This window comes from Protopterus annectens, chromosome 3.part1, assembly GCF_019279795.1.
Source record: "Protopterus annectens isolate FY-2018-M chromosome 3.part1, PAN1.0, whole genome shotgun sequence".
In the NCBI taxonomy this organism is placed as follows: domain Eukaryota; kingdom Metazoa; phylum Chordata; order Ceratodontiformes; family Protopteridae; genus Protopterus; species Protopterus annectens.
In genome coordinates, this window is record NC_056732.1 from 1,483,559,161 (window position 1) to 1,483,576,012 (window position 16,852).

The window sequence follows — 16,852 nt, forward strand, 5'->3', positions numbered from 1 at the left end:
TTCTCAGCCTTACCAATAATTTCTTCCTTACTTTCTCTTTTATTACCTCCATTCATCTTTCCCCTTCTTTCACCATCTGTGCATACTCCTTCTTTTTTTCACAATCTCTTTCACTTTCTCTTCCTGTATTTTGTCCATAATCTCACCCCATGATGTTGCCATCTCACTCACTTTTTCGCTCTGACTTAGCATGTCCATCAGATAAACAATAATAATTGTTCTTCAACCATGTTTTCACAGACAATAGAAACTTTAATCTTATGTGAGAACAACACATTTCCAATAAAAAAGCAAACTGTATTACTAATGATCCATGCATTTAAAATCATCACAAATAAAACAATTTTTGCTGTTTGTGAAATGTGAAATTTCTGACCAGGTAAAATTTTGTCCTGTATTAGTCAGACATAGTAATGTATCTACTGCAAAAATGATCTTCTATTGTCTTGACAAGTGGACGCTATCCTGTCTAAATATTTGTGTACCTCAAATAATCTTGGATGTTCCATACATTCCCAGTTTTTAAAATGTGCTGTTTTTCATGCAGGAATTTACCTCAAAAATCTTTTCATTTACACTGATCTGAATCTTCTCTCAATATGTGATTTGTGAAAAGTATGCCCCTAACACCTTCATAGACTATGTTATATAAGAGGGCTTTAAGATCACTACTAACACCACTTGGATACCTCCTTGCATTAAGGCATCTTAATGCCCTATTCACAACCTGTATTTTTGCTCCTGGCAAGCATAACACTATTTGATATTCATTATCCTTCCTGCAAATGTATTAACTCCTTTAATAATTTAGTCTCCAAGTACTAGTATATAATTTCTGACAGGGTCTACAGTCGACCATCTCTAATTAAGTAATGTCTCTCAGTTGTTACAAATGAATAATCTTAATTACCATTACTCTTATTAAGTTCACTGTTTTCTCCACTTGCATTATTTTATTTACTTATTCTTTGCTGACTGGATTAGTCCCCCCTAAGCTAATGGCCTCTTTTCATGAGAGAGCCTAGGTGGTGTTTATACTACTAGAGGAAACTTGAACGGGGCATTGAGGAACTTCCACTACTTTTTTAATAGGTGCCATGGGATCTTTTACAGCTGCCTGAGCTAACACCAACTGAAGTAGATGGTACCTCAAGTTTAACATCTGACCTGAAGGACAGAAGGTAAGCATCCAATTCACATCTAGCTGTCTTTGTACTTCCACAGTAGGTTTATTTTGTGTTACTAGATAAGATGAAATGATGATGATGTAACTTATTCCTGGAAAATATACAAAAGGTCCACTTTACTTTTTTTGTCCTTTAGGTTTTGTACTAGTGCACTTGTTAGTATAGACATTCTTTCTATTAGGTGACAGCATTATTATCATATTCTTAAGCATTACAATTGTTTGAGGATGTTTCGATCACAGCTGCAAAATCATTATGCATTAGCCTATGTAACTGCACTTAGAAAAAACATATAAAATCCATTTCAAAGAGACAAATGAACATTACATCTCATATGAAAATAATAAGACGTTTAATGTATTTAATAATTCCCTATTTAATTTGTAATCTATAAAACCAATTTACATGTTTAAGTAATGGGTAGTTGTTCTCTAGCCTTGTTTTTGTCTTTCTTTGCTGCTCATATTGATATTAAATTATCTTAGCTGCTGTTTTTTTTTGAAAAACAAACATCTGATATTAAAAGATAATTTTAAATAAAAGATGTCAGGTATTAAATTATATTTATTTCACATAACATGACATACCCTTTAAATTTCAAATGCTGTGGGCCAGAATACGTCAGAATAACTACTCTGTGAAGTACGTCTCTTTCTAGAACGTTAGCTCAGTATTCTTAATTTAATATTAATTTGCATATCACTTGTCTGATTTCCTCATGCAGTGTGACTTAAATTACTAGCTGTTTTAATTTCTGTGAATTTTGTCATTATTGATTTAGATAGTTTGTTTCGCCAGTCATGCCCGTCACAGTAAGATGCTGGACATTCTTTACATAGTGTGCAAATTCATGTTGTAGCTTGTGCTCACTATTGCAGTTGCATGTAATTATCATACAAACACTGCTGCGTCTATTTACCTATTCCCTACTTCCAGCTAACATACTGCTTTGACTATATCCATTCTTACTTAGACCCCTCCCAAACAGTACAGATAAGTCATTCATGAGCAAAACTCCCTCTTCCATTCATCCCTGAAATCTTCTGCAATATGTTACAATCAGATTAGTATTTATCTCTCATCTCTGTGTGATATCTCTAAGCCTTCCACATCTCTCTATATTGATTACACCTCATACTCTCACTCTCTCTACATCCATGCACAATTAAATCCATACTTTTTGCTTTACTACCCTTCCTTTCTCATACTTAAACTACATTAACTAACTTCTCACTACATAAATTCATCCTCATTCACATTAGTACCCCCACACCTATACTCTTAAGTGCTCACTGTCTCAAAATCACTTATAAGCCTAAGGACTAAATGCAATCTATTACTCTACATCTCATCTTCTAATTTTCCTAGATAAACCCTCAGTAATTCCTTCCTTCTTAACTGCATCCCCATCCTGTATCCTCCAAACTCCTGCATTTCACATTCCTTCTGCTTCTTGCACACTTAACATCCTACCAACCTCCATTACCCTCACTATTCCAACAAAACTCTTCTATTATGTCCTCCAAACACTTCTGAAACTAGTGTTTCAATCATACCTTATCTATATCAGTACTCATCTATCCTACTGTTCAAGTAGAATTATTCAAAGCAACAGTCATTTACTCACAAATTGGGTATTAGATATAAAATCAAGCAAAAATGCCTCTACCAATATCATCATAAACATAAAACTTTGCAGTGGCATCCAACAAAACCCAGGCCCAACTCAACATATTCAGGCATATCCTCAACAAGTCCTTTATCACTACCACCTCATCCACATTTCCACCATGGCCTACATCTATACCATAGAGATTTACAAAGTACTTATAACAAATTCTCTGAAGTGCATGCATGCATACCACTACACATGTCAGGCATCTTAGCTGCTCAGTCAGGAAGCAAAAGATGAAGAAATTGCCCCGGCAGGCTATAACATTATGAGATTAGAGACAGCCAACAAAGAATCTGGAGATGTTATTTACTACAAATGCACACTAGATATCTCCCTCCCCCTACATCCTGCCAACTTTCTCTAACTGAGAAATCCTACTAACCATGCCTCGCAAGACAATCACGATCATAGGTATATACATACTCCTAGGTAACAATGCTAAAACACTCTAAGATATTCTCTGCTGGGCATTCTCAAAAATCTCACATGAAACTATAATATCGGGTGGTGTTATTGTTAATTGACTAACTGTACGATCTATTTTATCTTTTTTTCCCTTGCATTCTTTTCCCTCCCTCTGTCCTTTATGGTTGTTGGCCCATCTCCCTAGTAACTGTCCACACTGGGTCTACCATATATCTTCCTTGCCTCCCCCCCAGATCTAATCCAATATACTGGGGCTGGTCATGGAAAGAGGGCACCTGGGGGCTTGGCACATCCAACTATGTATATGGGGGGGTCTTTTGCTTTGTAACCTACCTGCTTCAACCCTTCTAGTCCTAAAGGTATGCCTGGGGAGTGGATATGCAATGGAGATATGTAGAGTAACCCTAGCTTCATAGCAGCTCACTCACGTCTCCACCCTATCCCCCTTTTTAGGCATGCTTACCATGTGGTGTACCCAGCCTCCACCAGGGATCATCACTATAAATATCTTCAGGACTGTCCACCCCAAGTTGGCTATACCCATCCCTCACTGACACTCTGTCAGTCACCTGAACCGCTAATGAAACCCAGGTTCCCTGGGCCACAGTTGGGGCTTTATCCCTCTATGCCACTACAGCAGTGGCAAACCATACAATCTGAAAATCTAAACATACATCTGTACAAGTTCACACAATTTATAACACACCAACTAGACATAGCAAAGCCACAGCCAGATAATCAGTCCTTAACAGGATCCTAATATCCTCTCCAAATTAAATATCATCCCATGGAACTGTCAGATAGGCTAAGTGATCATTCACCAATCTTTCCCATAAAGTAACTCAGCAACAGCCCCAAAACATATCATTCCAACCTGGTAAGAAAATTAACCACTTTTCATGAAGGTACTTTAATATGCTACATCTCCTTAACTGGGAGCCACTAAAGACTCTCCACATAGATGATGTATCTGAGTTGAATAAAATCTTCCTAGGTGTTCTAAACACACTGGTCCCCCTCTGAATAAAAAGAGTCAAAGCCATCCATGCACCATGGCTATCCTTAACAACAAAAAAAACTCATAAAACAAAGAGACAATGCACAGATAGACTGGATAAAAAGTAAAACACTTCCTACCTCACTAGCATATAGACAATTAAGAAACCTAACAATACAACTTATCACCAAAGATAAGAAAACCTATTACTCTCCTGGGCTGAGTCTGAAAATGTCCATGGAGATCACTCTACCCTGGAAAACAGATGCAAATAGCATGAATAAAATAACCCAATCAAAACATACACACTAACAATCCAAAACTGTTTTAGGCCTTAGCCAATAAAATGTTAAATTCAGGACACTATACAGCCAATATCAAACATACACAAACAAAATGATGCCATAGCCAGTGATGCAATACCTACTTTATACAGAGAGTGCAATCATTAACCAGCCAAATGACTAATCAAATTCTTGCTCTCTACTCAATCAAGTAATGTCCTTCAACATTTCTCCTTCCCACATATGGCATCAAAAAATGCCTCAGAAATTAAAGCCTACTACAACTGCGTCTCAAAATATACCTGGCAAATATTTTAAAATAGCAGGTGAGGCTACTGAGTATTAATTGTCAGTTCTGATAAATCAATCCATATATGAAAAGAAAGTCACCTACCTATTGAAAAAAATCATTCATAATTCCACTACTCAAGGGTGGAATCGATACATACCTTTCATACTATAGGCCAACTGCCATTTTATTTCTGCTATCAAAAATATTAGGAAAATGTATTCATATGCAGCTTTTTAACTGTCTAATAGATAACCAGCTACTGTCTTCAACCCAGCATGGCTTCTGTCCTCATCGCAGTACAACTGCTGTTTTGTTGACTTTTGTTAATAGATCCAATCCCATTAGAAATACCCAAAACATAGTCTCCACCCTCTTCCTAAACTAATCAAAAGCTTTTGATACTGTCTCCCACCAGAATCTCATAGATACATTTTCATCTTTAGGGCTCTCCAACTCTTCACTACAGTGGCTCCAAAGCTACATCTCAAACAGAGCACAAACAGTGAAATGGAAAAATGATTTACAGACCTTCTTGCCACTAACTATTGATGTCCCGCAAGGATCTATACTATGCCACATACTTTTCAACATATTCATCAATGACTTACACACTGCTACACAAAATGCTACCCTAGTTCAGTACACTGATGACTTCACCCTAATTTTCTGTGTGGAGTCCGCATGTCCTCTCTGCATTTGTGTGGGTTTTCTTCAGGTGGTCTGGTTTCCTTCCACATTCTAAAGACATACAGTAGGTGTATTGGACACTCTAAATTGGCCCTAGGTGTGAGTGGTGCACCCCTTGAGGAGGGTTGGGCATCGGACTAGCAACCCGATCTCATAAAACCCGTACCTGCTACTAAAACAATAAAGGGTGCTCATTGCCTGATGTGCTGAATTCACAGGAGTGAATCCAGGATCCAGGATTAAAATGGGTGCACTATACAGAATAAAAACCCACCTCAGTGACACAGCCAGAAGACATATAGTCTGTACTTTCTTACTGCAGTCTTTCCTCTATGCTGTCCAAACTTGAGCAATGTTTTGGCAAAATAGCCTAGTTTGCAGTAAACTGTAACAATAGAGCACACTGCTGCCTAGTACACAGGAATTAAACTGGTTAGAACTACCACATCACCTAGCTCTTTCTGGGTTAATTACAAAACACAGACTTCTACACAAGCCAAAAAGAAAATTGCCCAGCCTTTAACAAGTTAATGCAACATTACTCCCCCAACATAATTTTATGCTCAAAGACAAATAAAAAAATCACAGTCATCAAATCATCTCATACTGAAGGTGGCTTTTTATATACAAACTAAGAACCACATCTCAAAACTACTGAAATCCACTCATAATGCAAACTCGTTTAAAAATCAACTAAAGCTTCACTTTACACATCAGAAAATCAACAATGTGCTCCAGTATATTTCCAGGGTAAATGCCACTGTTATCTTCAGCTTGCCATATTGTCAACTATTTCTTTTCATTCAGAATTATTTGCCCTACGACCAGTTTTCACCAATATCTGATTAGTTTTACTAGCAACTCCCAGCCATAAACATATAGGGTTGGGAGTGTGGCCTAATGGTTAAGGTGTTTGCCTTACACACACAAGGTACAGGGTTTGAATCTCACAGGGGATAATTGGCTAGGCTTAAAATGTCTCGCAAGGACAGTTAGCCTAGTACTGACCTATGAACCTATAACACCGCTCACCCTCACCTTTATACTTCTATATATATATATATATATATATATATATATGGGTCAACTCACTTTAGTTAAGTAGCCCATAAGTCGACTTCAAATGCAAATGGTCAATAGACCAAGATTTTGGCATGTTACTACATACTAGTCAAGAACGAACCTCAATACATGCAAAAAATAACATTATGTTTTGCAGGAAGCAAGCCTCTCTGCACCCACCACACCCCTGATAATTATATATATATATATATATATATATATATATATATATATATATATATATATATTAACTCCTAGATTGCACAATTCTTGGGGAAAGGAAATATTCCCTTTACTGGAGATTGTTGATCCTACATACCTGTCGACCACCTGCTTGTGTTGACAACACCTATATATATATATATATATATATATATATATATATATATATATATATATATATCTAAATGTATATAAAATTACCTATGAACCTGCTTTATATATCGCCTCTTAAGTAAAATTTTAGCATTATCTGCTATACCTAGTTCCTTCCCTCACCTCCATTCTTTGAATTTCTAAGCACTTATCACATGATCTGTTATCTATTTGACAAACCCAGTAATGCGCTTCTTTAAATGCTCAAACTTCAACATCTACAAATGCATAGGTACATTTTAAACTGTAATAGCTGCCTTCATTTCCTATGAAGGTAATTAATTAGCAAATGTATGAGGAATTGTTAACGTATGCGACTGAATGCATTTATTTATTTATTTATTGATATTAAGAAAACTCATAAAAACTGGACTTCTATATTGTAGCAAACACTTTTTATCTAGCAGTGTCAAAGAATACTACCCTGTGTATATCTCCTACCTTTACTACTATATGCTACCCCCATCTACACCAACCTTTAACAATCGCTACTAACAAAAACTGAGTAATACTATAACAAGAAAACTAAATTCACCATTAATCAATCTGCAAACTCCCATCACTACCTAGCCTCAGAACAGTTAGGCAGGCTAGAACTTTCATGCTATGTCTCTGTGGGTCTATATTAGAACATTGACAAGCTGTAAATCGAACGGCTTTATACTCGAAAATGCCGGTAATGAAAGTGTGTTTTGTGAGATAGCGGTACAGTGAAGATGGGAAAATTTGCCCTTTCCTCACTGTAGTGTGATCTTGGAGTTGGTATATATAATTAGTGTGTGGTGTGGGGAGCATAGCCCCCCCCCCCACAAAATCGAGTTCTATTACTGGCATTTTTTATTATAAAGCCATTCGATTAACGGCTTTGTCGATGTTCTAATATAGACCTGTCTCAGTCATGCATTTAGCAGATAGTCACAATATAATCTACAAACCACAAAACTGTTCATCACTGCAAGCCTTAGAGGAACCTTACACCCTTGCATGATCACTGCACTCCTTGGGCAAGTTTCTATTAACCATAAGTAAAACCCACAACTCTACTTGTATGTCTCTATACTTAAATTATGTCTCCAAAATGTGGAATTCTATCCTTATCAACATCAGACAACAAATTAAACTGTCCAGATTCAAACACTTGCTAAAACAACAGTTTAAAAACTCATGCTCTGCTCTTGCATCTTCCCAGGTTAGACATCCTTGCCCATTATGCGCATACATTACCCCTGTATACCTCAACAAATTAAATTTTCAGTATAAAACTCCTGCCAGTCTTCTACCTCTTTGCCCTTAATGCCATTTCTACTGTCTTTGGTGCAACAAGTAGCACACTTGCCTTTGGTGGAGAAGGCTATGGGTTCTATTCCTGTACCAGGAAGGTGGAATGATGGTACTATAGTGCAGCATAAGGGGGTGCTGCACTCCTGAGTGTGCTGTTCTTTGGATGAGACATTAAACTAAGGTCCTTGCTTTAGTTGGTGGTAGTTCAGGGGGATATGAAAGATCACATGGCACCTATCAAAAAGAGTAGGGGTCTTTTATTTAACACAACATAAAAAGCATTATTTATATATTTACAAAATATACATATTTGCAGGCACATATTTACAAGTTCTATTTTTGCTTACCATTTATCATTTTTCTTATAACATCCTCATTCTTCTTGTATAACTGACCCCCAATCCTTCTTCCACAACTATAATTTAACTGTTCACAATATATCTGCCAAAATCCATTTCCAATTAAACAAAATTTCATTCAGTCTTTCATTCCAAATAATCCATATTACATAAATTCAGTTTGTATCTACCCTTCTCACATATTTTTTCTTCTTGTTCTTATAAACTCCATACCAAATCAGATTCATATCTATATTGTTTATATCATTAATATTCTCAAAAGATCTTTCCTTATACCACTTTTTCCATAGTGTCAGCACTTTTTTACATCTCAGAAATGCCTGGTTTTCTCTTCCTTCCTACAAAATAAACACTCTTTCAACTTTCTTTTCATATGGCTTAGTTCTCTTTACTGGTAATTTATTACCAGTCTCCAAAGGAAATCATGACACTACTGTCTTGCTGCACCTCTTTTCATACCATTAATGACTTTAATCACTTCTTCTGGTAAATTTTACCATGAATTTACGTAATAATATTGTTCCATCACATTATTATACTACACCATTTTATCTTTCTCTGTATTATCAGTTTTTATTTCCCATGTTAGTATTTTTTCCTGATAATTTTTAATTTCTTCATTTACATATTGTTTTTCTCTTCTTATTATTATCTCCAAGAGCTTTTTGCACTTATATTTAAACATTCTCCTTATTAATTTATCATTCTCTTCATTTACCCACTTTAATACTCTACAAGATTAAAGAAGCAGAATAAACAACCAGATTTAGTAACCCTAGTCCCCCTTCATCTTTATTAATATACAACAAACCTCTTTTCATTAGGTTTAATCTTGAACTCCATATGAAAGAAAACGTCATTTGTACACTTTCCTTTTCATATTTTCTGGGGTCATATAAATATTTGACATACATGTTATTTTTCTGAACAATGCAGAATTCACCAGATAAACCTTTTTCCTGAATGCTAAGCTATACATTCTCCATGGAAGACATATTTCTTTCATATATTTTATCAGAACGTTCCATTGCATCATAATTACATATTATTTCCAAAATGTTATCCCTAGCAAAACACTCAGTTCATTGAAAAATACACCCTCCCACTTTTCACCACATCACCCAAACCCTTAATTTTATGTTTATTCACAGTCATTCGCATTTGCTTTAAATATCCATTCAGGCAAGCCAACACTTCCCTCAGCAATACTTTATTCTTAATAACTACAGCTATATTGTCTATGTATGTCAAAACTACTGGCATCGCAACCTCTTTTTACATCACATATCTGGTATTTTTCATTTTATAAGCTGCTTCACACACTATTGCATTTACTACCAGTGCAAACAATATTCCACTAATGGGACATCCTTGGCATATACCACACTTCATGCTTATTTCTTTACTCAGCCACCCATTCACTAAAACTCTTACTCTGTTATTTTGATATATTGACACATGCACTCTCCTAGTTATTGTCCCTATTCCATATTTCTCCGTAATATCCTACAAAACATCATGACCTACTGTATGAAATGCCTTGCTAATATCACCTACCATAAAAGTGTTATAACTTTCCTTTTACTTATATCATCTACAATTTCTCTCAACAATTAATGATTCTTGACATCCCTTCCCTTTTATACCCTATATACTTTCTTCCATAATATCTTTCATCCTTCCTTGCATTCTTTTCTGCATTATTTTCATAAAAATGATAGTCTGTGTCATTTAATATGCGGGTCTCCTATTTTTTTATTTCATTCTTCTCACCTGTTTTCCATGTAAATTTTAATATCCTACTATATAACTCTTCATAAACAAACTCATTCATTCAGTACATTTACAGAATGCTCTCATTGCTAATCCATTAATGTCTTGTACATTCCCTACCCTATGCCACCTGGGCTGTCAACTTACTTACCTTAGTACTTCATCCAATTTAGTAATAGCAATTTTTTTCACATTCTTACTTAACTTGTTCTGAATTTTTGTAACTTTCCATTCTCTAGTTTTCTTTTTACTCTTATACATATTTTTCATATGTTGTACCACAATGCTCATAATTTGCTCTTGTGTGCTTTTTACCTCTCCTTTAACATTTTTCATTTCTCCTCTTTATGCTAATATCCTCTTTTACTATTTTACCCAAATGTACAGGATACCTTCTCCCTTGCAAATAGTATCTCTGCGTAAATACTAATGCCTTATTTTTCTTGATTTCTTTTATATATTTCTTTTTCCATATCGTAATACTATCTTGCATTATTCTCTAAATTCTCCAATACATTTACTTTACTTCACTTTCTCTTCCTCTTTTCTATCATCCTGACAATGAAAAAAACACGTTGTACTCATTTTTAAAATCAAGCCACCATTTGGAACAATTTTTATAGAAGTCCTTCATAGTTATATGATACTTCTATAACTGCAATACTTCCCACTCTCTAGTTTTATCCCGTAATTTGTCATTTATTCCTTTTATTCCCTTTTCTATTCTAATATACTCCCTTTCTTCCATCATCATCCATATTGCTAAACGGTCTAAAAAAACTGTTAGAACTGTATGACCATCTGCTACACTAAGTCTTCCGATAATACAAAATAATCAAATTCATATCCACCCCGTCCTGCCCCAAGCACCACCCCAATCATCAACCTTCCTCCACATCCTTCTGCCTCAAGCCCATCCCCACAAGCACTATAAAAAGACTTCTCCTCAAACTCTAACCCTGTCGCAATGCACCCGACAGCCTTCCACCCACCTTCCTCATACAATCTGCACACAACATTGCCTATCCCATTTCTATTCTTATAAACAGATCCATACAAGAATCATACATCCCTTCTATCTGGCGCCATGCTTACATCATCCCCCTCCACAAAGGTGGCAAAAATACTGATACCATCAACTTCAGGCCTATTGTCATACTTCTCCTTTTTCTAAAATACTAGAGAAAACAATACAAGCACAACTCATGGCACACCTAACACTAAACAATCTCCTCTCCCCTACCCAACACAGCTTCCGCCCTGGCCAGAGCACCATGACTGCCCTTCTTTCCTTTCTTGAAACTATAAACCTCGAACGTGACTCAGGCAAGTTTGTATCCATGCTATTCCTAGATCTGTCAAAGGCCTTTGACACCATCTCACACACCCTAGTTATATCCCAACACTCCACCCTATACCTCTCTCCCACCACCATCACCTGGTTTTCCAGCTACTTGTCCAACTGCCAACAAGCTGTCCAATGGAAAACTTCAACCTCCCCCTTCCTTCCCACAGCCACAGGTGTCCCACAAGGTTCTGTTCTTGTCCCTCTTCTCTTCAACCTATTCATTAACAACTTTCACTAATCCATCCCAGACTCATCTATCATTCAATATGCAGATGACTCAACAATCATCTGCTCAGCCTTCTCCCCCTCCGAACTCCTAGCAAAAACCCAACTATCCTTCTCCAAAACAGGAACCTGGATGCAGTCTAACCATCTGGCACTAAATGCAAATAAAACCAAACTATTGTGTTTCCCCTACCAAAAACTCCATTGACAAATCCACATTCACCATACAGAGCAAAAACATCACCCTCCTTGAAATTGTTCCAAACACCAAGCTTCTTGACATCATTATTGATGAAGAACTAAAATTTGACACCCACATCCACTCCACAATCAAGAAAATCCAACAAATGTTAGGTCTCCTCTACAGACACAACCACTTCCTAAGCCCCTCTACCCATTAAACTCTTGCATCCACCTTCCTACTCCCCTCTCTTATGTATGATGCCCCTCTTTTCACCAATCTCCATCTTGGCCTTTGGTCCAAACTTGAATCCTGTTACCACAAGATCTCCAAATTTGCAATCAATTTAAAAAAAAGTCATCCCACCACTGCCACTCCCTTCTCACCCTCAACTGGCTTGAACTACCCAACTAACTTAGTTACCTACAACTCACCATTGCCGACAAGCTCATCTTTAAACCTACCAACTGCCCAGCTCTCGCTACTTCCTTAAAACCTTACATTCCCAACCGCTCAGTCAGATCCAAAAACCAAAATCTCCTTCAGGTCCACAAACCTGCAGAACCTCCTGGTCATGTACTGCTGTCCCACTCCTTAGCTAAACAGTGGAACTCTCTCCCCACACACCTATGCAACCTAACCATACAAATTTCAAATCTCAGCTACTCTCTCATCTTTCTTCCAAATGGGAATGCCTTTTTCACGTTCCAACTTAAACCCCCCCATTAAACCTTGCGCTAACTCATCCAACTACCTCTACTATTACTTCATCCCACCCAAAAAAACTCCTCCCCTACTAAAAACTAATTTTCTCTCTAATATCTATTGTACTATTTTCTCCAATCTCAAATATACTATTCTATTACCCTCTCAATGCATAATATTTTCCTACCCTACTAATGGCTAGTAGCTATATATTTTGAAATGTTAAACCTACAATTGAGTTTATAACAAAAATATTCCCTTTATGTAAATGTTGAAATTTCTGTACTCAATTATGTCTTTTCATTTTTGCAATGTTGTGACAAGCCAATTGAAAATATCATGGAGCATATCTGTAAATGTTTAATTAGCTGCATGAACTATGTCCTTTTGTAACATGTGAAATGTAACTTGCAATTATTGTGGAGCTTTTCTCTCTGGGTCTCCACTGAAAAAGGGCTCTTCTTGGCCCAGTGGACTTCCCCAGTCATCAAACTTAAATAAATAAATAAATAAATGAATAAAAATAAATAACTGCTCTGTTCTAGAAGTCCATTAGCTTTTGTCCCACACAGCTAATCTACCATGGCTTATCTACTGCTGTATTTATTTACGTTTCACTTTCATTTTCATTTTCTCCTTAAATCACAATTAAAGTCCTCTGCAGTTATAATGCTCATGCTAACCACTACATAGTCTAACATTTCATGAAACAGATTCTCTCTTTCCTTGGTATTTATATATGCATAAAATGCTATAACTCTATAAACATGCTCTCTCCACCTTACATCAATAACAGTTAACCTTCCCATTCTTGCCAATGTTACATCTAGTTTTACATAGTTTTTTTTTTTCACATAGCACAGTCACTCCAGAACAACTTTCACCTCCTAAGTTCCATATTATATTCCCACTCCACAATTTTTCTGCCTGTAGTCTTTACTTGTCAGGAATATTCTATCCTCTAACAGAATAACATCCATATTACACTTTGTACACTATTCCAGTATCAATAATACTGGTCATACTTACAGGAAGTATTCTAAAATTGTTTCTTTTCTTTCTTTTTAAATTTAGGGGCAATATATTTCAATTTTTGTTTCCTATTTTTACTCTTTCCCAAAAAGAATATTTTTCTTGTGTTTACGTACAAATAATAATTGATCCTCAAAATCAGATTTTCACTGGCTAGAACTGCTAAAAAAATTATTAGTATCACGTCCTTCTCATGACCTCCCTTCCTGCATGCACTTTCTCTCCTTGTTTCCCCCTCCATAATTTTTTTCTTCTTCTACAGTTTCTTCTTCACTTAGTGCACTCTTTCCTTCAGCCTCTTGTTGTCCTTTCTCATGTTTGTTTTCTTCCCTTAACCTTCTTTTTCATTATTTATTGTTGGCAACCCATCGCAAAGAGTCCCTTTTTTTACACATCCTGCATTCAGGCACATATCTACTTGTATGTCTGTTTCCCCCACACTGATTAGATTGTATCTTGTCACAATCCTTAATTAAATGAAAAAATTCCCTGCAAAAGAAATATAATTTTGGCTGATCAACATAATTTAATACCCCTATATGAGCAGCCACAAAAATAACATTTGGCAAGTGTTTCACCATGTTTTTTCACATTTCAAAATGGCTTCCAGCTTCCACACTCCATTCCATAAGTTTCTCTTATCTCTAACTTTTATAATATTGTCAACAGCTTCACACAGACTTTGAATTCATTTTTGATGGGTCTGTATCATTTAAGTGAAAATGTAATTGAATTGTTGTTTGTCGAATCCACATTATCGAAACCACTCTTCATCGAACGGCCCTTTCAGTGATCTTTTCCGGAGGGAAAAACAATGGCTGGCCATCATGGAGAATTTTCCCTTTTCTCTACTGTAGTGCAATCTCGGAGTTTGTTAGGATTTTCAACTGGAAACAGACTGCCTGCCTTGCTTGGATTACTTTCGAATACTTAGTAATGCTGCAGAATTATATATTTTCTATTATTACTTTTTGACTTGACAAGTTTACGTTCGCTACTTCTACTACTATTGTCTGATCTGATTAATATACAGTGATTAACTAGAAATATATGGACTGAAAATCTTCCACACAGAGAAGTTTCTTACACTGTTTTAATCAACTTACTTTCTTTCCTCTTTAAATTTGACCTAACTTGCTGCTCAACTGTGTCAAATATAGCATTATATTTACCACTATATTGTTCAAACAAGAGCTCTTCAGTAATTCTTTTGTTCAAAACATTCATTTTGTTAAATAAACCATTCAATTATCAAATTTAATAATACACTGTATCAGTTCAAAACCATGTCTATCAAAAAATTCTAAAATCTCTTTATATGCTTCCGTTCCTGCAATCAGACCATTAGGAAATTTAAATACACATAAACTTTTCAGAACAACTTTTCTTGTAAACACTCAGTAAATAAGAATTATCCACTTGCAAATTACAGATATTCAGCATTTTAGTTTTAAATTCATCCAGCATACTTTGTAAATTATTAAAAGTTTTAAAAGTACCATTAGTGAATAACGAAAAATCCTTATTAAACCACTCCTGCAGGTTGAACGGTCTAACGTCTTTAGAAGCTTCAGTTTACCCAATACCTGACGTTTGACCAGTGACTGATGTTTGATTAGCACTGTGAACTCCATTAGTCCAATGAAACACCATCCTGGTGTCATGGGCAGAAGAGCCGGAAACAGAATGAACACCTATAATACCTTGCATGCGGGTGTTACCAGAAGTCATTGCGTTAATGGAATATTGTAATTCATTGCACTTTTGAATCAAAAGTCCTATTAATTGGTTTAATTTGCCCCAGGAGGGATTCAACTGATCCAAGGAGTTGAATAATTCAATCTCTGTTACAAACAGCTGAACATTACAATCACTAGAACCTCCGGGACTCTCCATTTCAATGGTACACTCCTCCAGCAAAGAACAGTCACCACCACATCCAAACAACCAAGAATAGTTAGTAAACGTGAATCCGTGTGGCAAATAAACCCAGAAACACAACAACACAGTCCACAGAGTGCCGCTTGCCAGACAGTGCTACCAAACCAAGCCTCTTAAAATCAGAATGAATAATTTGATATAGCCTTCTTCAAATATATCACACAAAATGAAAGGGCAAACTGAAAAAATAAACACTTTATACCAGCGAGACGTTTGAGCGCTTTCATCCTTAATAAATGGACTTCATCAGAACTGTCACAAATCACAGAAAATACCCTTATATCATAAGTGGAATCATTAAAACACATCACACGATCAATTAAATTACTTATAAATTTAAAGTGTTAGCAGACTTTTCCTACTTTCAAATAAAATACATCCAGTATGTCTTCTTACAAGTTTTAACCCTAGAACAACCACACTTACATACATACATAGTAGCACTATCTGGTGAGCAGGACTCCATGGGCTGTGTTGTTGTGTTTCTGGGTTTATTTGCCACACAATTCACATTTACTAACTATTCTTGGTTGAAGATAGGTTTTGACAATGTGGGTTTGATGAACAGCGATTTGGCAAAGTACGTTTTTGCTTAAATGATATAGACCCATTTTTGACATCATATTCTTCTAGTTCATCAGTTCTAAACTGCAAAGAAACATTTTTTTAACAGTTAGGTTACTACCAGAAAACAAATAATTATGGATAAATGTCCTTTTTGTTACACAGTTTCAGAAATGTCATCATCAGTCCATCAGTTTCAAATGTTAAGTCACAAAAAAAAAAAATCTCTGTCCCAATATGTATAAAAGATTAAATTTCTTGAGCTTTAAAACCCAGAGCATTTACCAAATTGGCCCTTGTATAATATCTGTCAATTACAGTGTCATTTTTTTTGTTTTTATCCTCACAGTTAATCTCTTCTTTTAAAAAACAGTTTATTTACATTTTGTTGCTGCACTCCTTTTTTGTCTGGTGTCACTGCAGCATATGTTTTTAGTTGCTGCATTATCTGCTGCCAC